This window comes from Ochotona princeps, chromosome 3 (assembly GCF_030435755.1).
Source record: "Ochotona princeps isolate mOchPri1 chromosome 3, mOchPri1.hap1, whole genome shotgun sequence".
NCBI classification, from domain to species: domain Eukaryota; kingdom Metazoa; phylum Chordata; class Mammalia; order Lagomorpha; family Ochotonidae; genus Ochotona; species Ochotona princeps.
In genome coordinates, this window is record NC_080834.1 from 48,387,772 (window position 1) to 48,395,342 (window position 7,571).

Consider the following 7,571-nt stretch of genomic DNA (forward strand, 5'->3'; position numbering starts at 1 on the left):
GTCATTCAGAACTTGCCTTAAGTGATAGAATATTTAACGATTTTCTGGGTCATGAAAAATATGGACATCCAGATATAGGATATCCAATGGAAAATGACTTAATAAAAAAACAGCTTATCCAAAGCACATTTTAGCCAATTTGTCCAAAGTTAACAACAATGAGAGAATCCTAAAGACAGTAAATGAAAAGGCTTAAGTTACATATGAAGTAAAAGCAATTAGACTCAGCAGATTTCTTATCAGGAACCCTGAAGAATAGAAGAAAGCAGGGCGGTATATTCAAAGCCTCAAAAATGCTAACAACCAGGAATATTATATCCAGCAAAAAAAGTTATCCTGTAGAAGTAAAGGAGAAATAAAATATTTTCCAGATAAGTAAAACCCAAAAGATTCGTACTCCTACTAAACCTGATTTTTTTTAAAAAGTCACTTCCTTCAAATCAATTAAAAATTCGGAAGGATTTCTTACATTAAAATTAAATATATATATGAAAAATCAAACCAGTTGAGACTACCAAATTCACTAACAAGACTGGTATAGTTAATAACAAAGTGGCAGGTGTAAGTTCATATTTAAAAATACACAAATATAAATAGATGTTTCTCCATACCTAAGATTTAGGTTGGTTGCAAAGGAAAAAGCAAAATCTCACTATGTGCTATGAAAAACTAGTACATAAAGACACTCATAAATCATGAGGGGCTAGTAAAAATCTGTGGGATACAGTAAAAGCAGTATTAAGGAAAGCTTATTTAAGCACTTACACTAAAATTTTTTTTAAATAATTGAGATAAATCTAAAAAACTTACAGAAACAAAAACAAATTCAATCACAAAATAGCAGGATGTGAGAAATACTAAGTATTAGAGCACAAATAATTGAAATTAAAAGTGAAATAATGATGAAAAATATAAACCTAAAAATATTTTTTAATATAATAAAGGAGACAAACCTTTAACTATATTCATAAAGACAAAACAGAAACATTAACTAAATAAAATTGAAGATGAAAACGGAGACATTACAAGTGGTAACACTGAAATACAAATGATGCTAAGAAGCTATGATAAAAACATATATGCTTGTACCGTATTGTGGCAGAGTAGGTTAATCCCATGTGGGTGCTATCTTGAGTTCTAGTTTCTCCACTTCCAATTTAGTTCCAGAGTACTGTGTCTTAGAAAATCATAGAATGATAGCCTGAAGTGTTTGGAACCCCCACACCCTCTTTGGAAAACCAGATGAAACTGTTGGTTCCTGCCCTTTGTTTGCTCTAGATCTGGCTTTGAGGCCATTTGGGCAATAAGGCAGCAGCTGGAAAATCCCCGTGCCTCTCCTTTTCTGGCTGTAACTCTGCCTTTCAAACAAATAAAATAAACCTTTAAAAAAAGGAACCAGAAAAGCCATATCCAGACAAATGGGAAAACCACAAAGAAATGCATATATGATACACACGTAGGAGATGCACTTTATGTCAATACATTATTTGCATATGCCAATATCACTCTGATTCCAAAACTGAACACATACAACACACACCAAAAACTAAGAACGATTTTCTTGATGAATGTAGATGCAAATGTTCTAAACAAAATACTAGGATGCCAAATCCGAAACAACATCAAAAAGATCACACATCACAACCAGATGGGATATATCCTAGAGATCCAAGCACAGTTCACCATTTTCATATAAAAATAGTTATAAATGAGAGAAACATAATGAAGAACAAATACCATGGTGTCATTCTAAATGCAATGTGGAGAAAACATTTGATAAAATTTAACATCATGTTATGATTTTAAAAAAATACTGCAAAATATAATGGGTCTGTATGAAAAACCAATGATCAGTATCACACCCAGATTTGGAACAAGGATGAGATATTCACATTCACTATGCTTATTCAATGTACTACTGGTGAGCTCACTTTGGCAGCTCATATACTCAATTTGGAACAATGCACTATTGCAAGTATTTGGAAGACTCATTAAAGATGATAAAGTGCATCAAAATTGGGAAGTATTCAAAATATACCTGATTGCATGTGGCATCATGTTGTTCATGGAAAAGTCGGAACACTCCACCAACGTGCTGTTAGAAATGATAAACCAGTTCAGTATAATTAGCTTTTTCTTATTTTTGTAATGAACTTACTGCAAGGGAAATTTAGAAAGAAATTCCATTAATAATAGTTACATACGAATCAACTGCTCAGGAATAAATTTAACCAGATAAGTGAAATATTTCTACAGAGAAAATTATGAAACACTGATGAAAGAAACCAGCAAGAATATAAAAACTGGGTAAGTAGTCCTTGCTTATGGATGGAGAAAATTAACATGATTTACATATGCATACTACCTGAAATGATCTTTAGGTTCATGCAATCCCTGTGGAAATATAATGATATATTTTCCAGTGAAACTAAAGATTACAAAAATTCATATGAAATTTCCAAAAAACCCAGGAGAATCAAAGCAATCCTGAGTGAAAAAAATCAAGCTGAAGGCTTTGAAATACCTGATTTCAGAGACCTTGGTGCAGGGTCCCAGGGGTTTGGGGTATGTTTTACTGCTTTCCCAGGCCACAAGCAGTGAGCTGGGTGGGAAGTGGAGCATCCAGGACACCAACTGGCACCCATAAAGGATACCGGTTCTTGCAATGCAAGGATTAGTCGCTGAGCCATCGTTCTACCTTTGCCCCCTAAAAAACAAACAAACAAAATCCCCATTTATTATGTAAGAGATAATTTATTGATCCCATTAGTTCTTGTATTCCAAAGGTAAAACCATTAACCTTCTAATTTGCCTATTTAATTTCACCAAAATACGTTTAACTCCAGGAAAATTATCCTTACTCTGTCCTTCAAATCTCCACCTTTGTGGATCCTAATCACACATGAAGTTATAGTCTTCATTAGAAGTAACGGTAGAACACAAGCCACAGATCTACTTTCAGTAAGTAAATACAGTAAGATTTGATTATCAATGAATAGTTAAAGATAACCTTTTGTTCAAGGAAACTTTTTTAAATAGGCAAATTAAAAATATCATTTTCATTTTGTTATGAACTTACCATAAGGATTTATATAAGATTTGCCTTAAAATGCGGTGGTTCTTAGGGGGGAGCAACATGGTAGAGTAGGGTGAGGACATGTTAAAACGATGGCAAAGCATGAATGGAGAGAAGCAGAGAGGTCCCAATTGTGGAAAATAAGAGTGGGCAGGATGAAGACAGAGGGACTCCTGGAGACCTGTGAACCCATAGATGCAGCAGAGAAAACACTGTAACACTCCCATAGGTCTGACTATGAGACCTGCAGCCCTATATGTACAGTAGCACAAATCCCAATAGCAAAGACATGGTAACAACCCGTATGCCCATTAAAACATGAAAGGATAGAGAAACAGTGGTACTTCTACTCTATAAAATACTACTCAGCCAATAAAAGCAATGAAATTCTTCCCCCTTTACAATAAAATGTTTCCTATTGGAGATCATTGTGCTTAGTGAAATAAGCCAATCCCACAAGGACATGTATCATATATTCCTTCTGATACAATGCAACGTTCATGAAAAAGGAAAAGCAAACAGACATACAGGTGAACATGTACATACACACATTCGCACAGATGAACTGTGCATTGGAGACCAGCAAATTGGAAAGTGAAGATGTGTTGAATTGTGCATCTCTACTTTTGAATAAATGGAGGACTCCCAGTGAAACTGCTAAATGTACACTGATAATAGGATACTAGATTTTCTACCATTGCCAATACCTATAATGCCATGATATAAAGAGCAGAATGTTGGATTTGTGATTGTTGCTCAAAGACTATATTTTAATAAAATGGAAGAAAATGGTTGAGTGGGGGAATGGGAAGGAGAAAGGGGAGGTAGAGGGAGAATGGCTATACTTTCAAAATCGTGCCATGGAAAATAATAACAATAAAAATACAAAGAAGTGGTAGTTCTTACATATTTTGTTTATTTATTTCTATCCTTGTATGCAGTGGGCAATAATGATATCAAAACAAGACCATTACACCATGGGAAGTTCAGAAAATTGAACAGTCTAAGACAGCTTTCCAGACAAAATTATTGATAATTACTATTCTTCCACACCATTATTATTATTTGCTTCCTAGTGTCATGATCTCTTTATTTTACACATAAAACATTCCTTGAGCTGTGAATGATTAACTGAAAGAAATTATCCAGTGAAAATTGTTTCATTACAGTTTTTACAAATTAATTTTGTCAAAGAGTAAAGCTAGCTATGAATGAAAGATGAAAAAGATTTGTTTCATTTGGCCCACAGAATTTGGAATATTATAAATAGAGGTGACTGGAGTTTGCTTTTTGTTCAATAATTCATAATCCTTTGGGAGGATCAAGTTAAAGTTTACACTGAGTGTGAGAACAGAATGAGAACATTATGGCACAGAAAGCATCCCAAGAGTTCAAACCATTGAGTAAAACATGTGTTATATATGTTACCTGCTAAGGAGAGTATTGAAAACCTGGAGACAAAAGGTTTCAGTCAACTTGTTTTAGCGATGCTGTGGCAGTCTTTTCAGCTGAAATGAGACACTTCAATTTATGCTGAAATGATGTGACTGGAAATTATCCTCATTTCAATATCATGTATGTAATTAACCCAGAGGAAGGTGAAATTCTCTGTTTGATATGACAACACTTCCTAGACTGTCACCCTGAAAATCAGAAAGGCTCTCTTTTATCACAACATTGGCCGAATTAATACACAGAAAATACCCATCTGATTAATTGTAGTCACTTTTCTTTAAAAGCTACATGAGTAAATGATTTGCTAGATAGCAGGGATATAAAATATATCCACAATTTTGTGTAGTTTTGGATTTTTTGTGTGATTTGAGAAAGGTACTACGAAAAAGATTGATAAGAATACATTGAGCATATGAGAAGATTAATATGTTACTAGTCTTCGCTAAAAATATTCATTTACATAGAATGTGGTTATAATCCACAAATTGAAATTGAAAATAATCACAAAATTTAAAAAAATGTTATAGTTAAGCTGCTACGTAGCCTAGACAAGCCTGCCTTTGACATGTTCAGAATATTTACAATAGCCTACATTTGGCAAAAATCATATGTCATAAGTCTACTAGATGATAAATTGTTAAATTTTAGGCACTGTAGCCTAGTAGCTCAAGTCCTCACCTTGCACGTACTGGAACTTCATATGAGTGCCGGTTCTAAGCCTAGCAGCTCCACTTCCCATCCAGCTCCCTGCTTGTGGCCTGGGAAAGCAGTTGAGGACAGAATGGCGTTTTGGGACCCTACACCCTTATACGAGACATGGAAGAGGCTCTGGGCTCCTAGCTTCAGATCGGCTCAGGTCCAGCAGTTGGGGCTACTTGCAGAAAGAATTAGTGAACGCTAGATCTTCCTCTCTATCTCCCCCTCTCTGTATATCTGACTTTCCAATTAAAAAAATCTTTTTAAGAATGTGGTAAATGTTGTACATAATTTAGTATTTAGTAGTGAAACAGTTACAATATTTACATGTATTCTTTTTTTTTGTACCATCATAAAGCAATAAAATAAAATAAGCTATGAAATAATCTACGTTAGGGACCATGTGTGTTACTGAATGGAAAGAAGATACATTGGAATTACAAAGCAGAAGTTAATATGATTAAAAATTTATAGTTATGCATTCATTTAGAAGGATTTTATTTTATAAGAGTTACAGAGTTGGGGAATGGGATGAGAAGGGGACAAAGAGAGAGAGAGAGAGTACGATTTTCACTTTTAGTGTTTCTCTCCCCAAATAGCCACAAAATTAATGGCTAATACAGGTTAAAGCCAGGATCAAGAAGATTCTTCCAGGTTTTCCGCGTGGTGCAGGGGCATAAGCACTGGTGCCGTTTTCCACTATTTTCCCTGGCACATTAGACTGTAAGTGAAGCAGCTGTACAGTCAACGTTCATGTGGCATGCTGGCACCTCCGTCAGAGGCTTTGTCCATTATTCCACAGAAACAGTCCAAAGTTTAGTTTTACAAGAAGTCCTAAACTTTTATTGTTTATTATCAAATGATTCTTATGAGTTACAGAAACAGCTGAATGGGTTTAATGCAGAGAATAATTCAATATCTTTTTAAGACAAGACCAATAACTCCAAGAACAGTTTTGAATTCTCTACATGATTAGAGAAACTTCTCTAGTCGCAAACTACAGAAGTGATCCCTGAAAATACAGTCTCAGTTTTGACTTCTCAATCTGTACACTGTGAAATGAATTTCAAAATCTCTGTTTATCTAATTATTTGGACATAAGGATACAAACAGTTTAAATGACAACTAGCACTTTCAGTATTAGATTTAAGATATTAAATTATGACCGTATTATAAATTGCTGTACATGTTAAATTTTTCTCCATAATTATTGATGCATTAACTTAATTTAATACTAGCCCAAGGTCTTAAAGTCAATTAATGATTTGGAAATTGTGTTTAAATTGATCTTGCAGAATAGCACAATCAGAACTGTATTCAAATGTTTGTTGGAAGCCTAATCTTGTATAATTTCATTAAGATAAAGTAGGTGATGTGACAGTTAAAATGATTAACAACATTGGCTCCAGTTCACAAGTTTCTTTAAAACGCATTAATGTTATTTATAACTCTATTGAAAAACACGTTTATATCTTAACAACTTTCACTATTTTTTGGAAATAATAATCTTTCCCATAAATATAGCACAGGAAATTTAGCAAATTTTAAATTCGGACTAACAAAGCTGTACCTATATAAAATAATTTCAGCACAAAAGAGGTGAGAAATTTTACACTGGGTACACTTCTTTTAGTAGTATAGCTTTGAGGTTTTATCCAACAACAGGGTTGTTTCTTTTGTCTAACTTGTGAATTTTTTAAAGTTGTTTTTTTTTTTTTTTTTTTTTTTTTTTTTTTTTTTTTTTTTTATTGGCAAGTCAGATATACAGAGAGTAGCAGAGACAGAGAGGAAGATCTTCCGTTTGCTGATTTACTCCCCAAGTAGCCGCAATGGCTGGAGCTGAGCCGATCCGAAGCCAGGATCTTTTGGGTCTCCCACCCGGGTGCAGGGTCCTGAGGCATTGGGCCGTCCTCAACTGCTTTCCTAGGCCACAAACGGAGCTGGATGGGAAGCGAGGCCGCTGGGATTAGAACTGCACTCATATGGGATCCTGGTGCATGCAAGGGATGACTTCGGCCACTAGATTACCAAGCAGGGGCCCGGAACTATTGAATTTTTGAAAAATGGTTATTTGACTTGCTTTAGGCAAATTGACATATCAAAAATCATCAGAAGCTACTCTGAAGGTGCTATGGAGGACTATTTGCATATCACTTACCCAGGAAGGATTATCCAGAAAGCATTTGTCCAGGACCACACATACCAGGGCACGATCCCTAGTATAATATGCTTTCACACTCTGTTCTTGACAAGGGCCCTTTTAGATCCCCAACTTCTGGGATCAGAAATTTTGTTTGTAAAATCGTATTACAGTGCCTAGTGCGACAGCGCAGTGGTTAAAGTG

At 34.9% G+C, this 7,571-nt stretch overlaps 1 pseudogene; it reads right to left on the bottom strand.

Moving 5' to 3' along the window:
* Positions 1-6,167: 6,167 nt before the first annotated feature.
* On the bottom strand, positions 6,168-6,255 carry LOC118758911 (small nucleolar RNA U3; annotated as a pseudogene).
* Between the last annotated feature and the right edge of the window lie 1,316 nt (positions 6,256-7,571).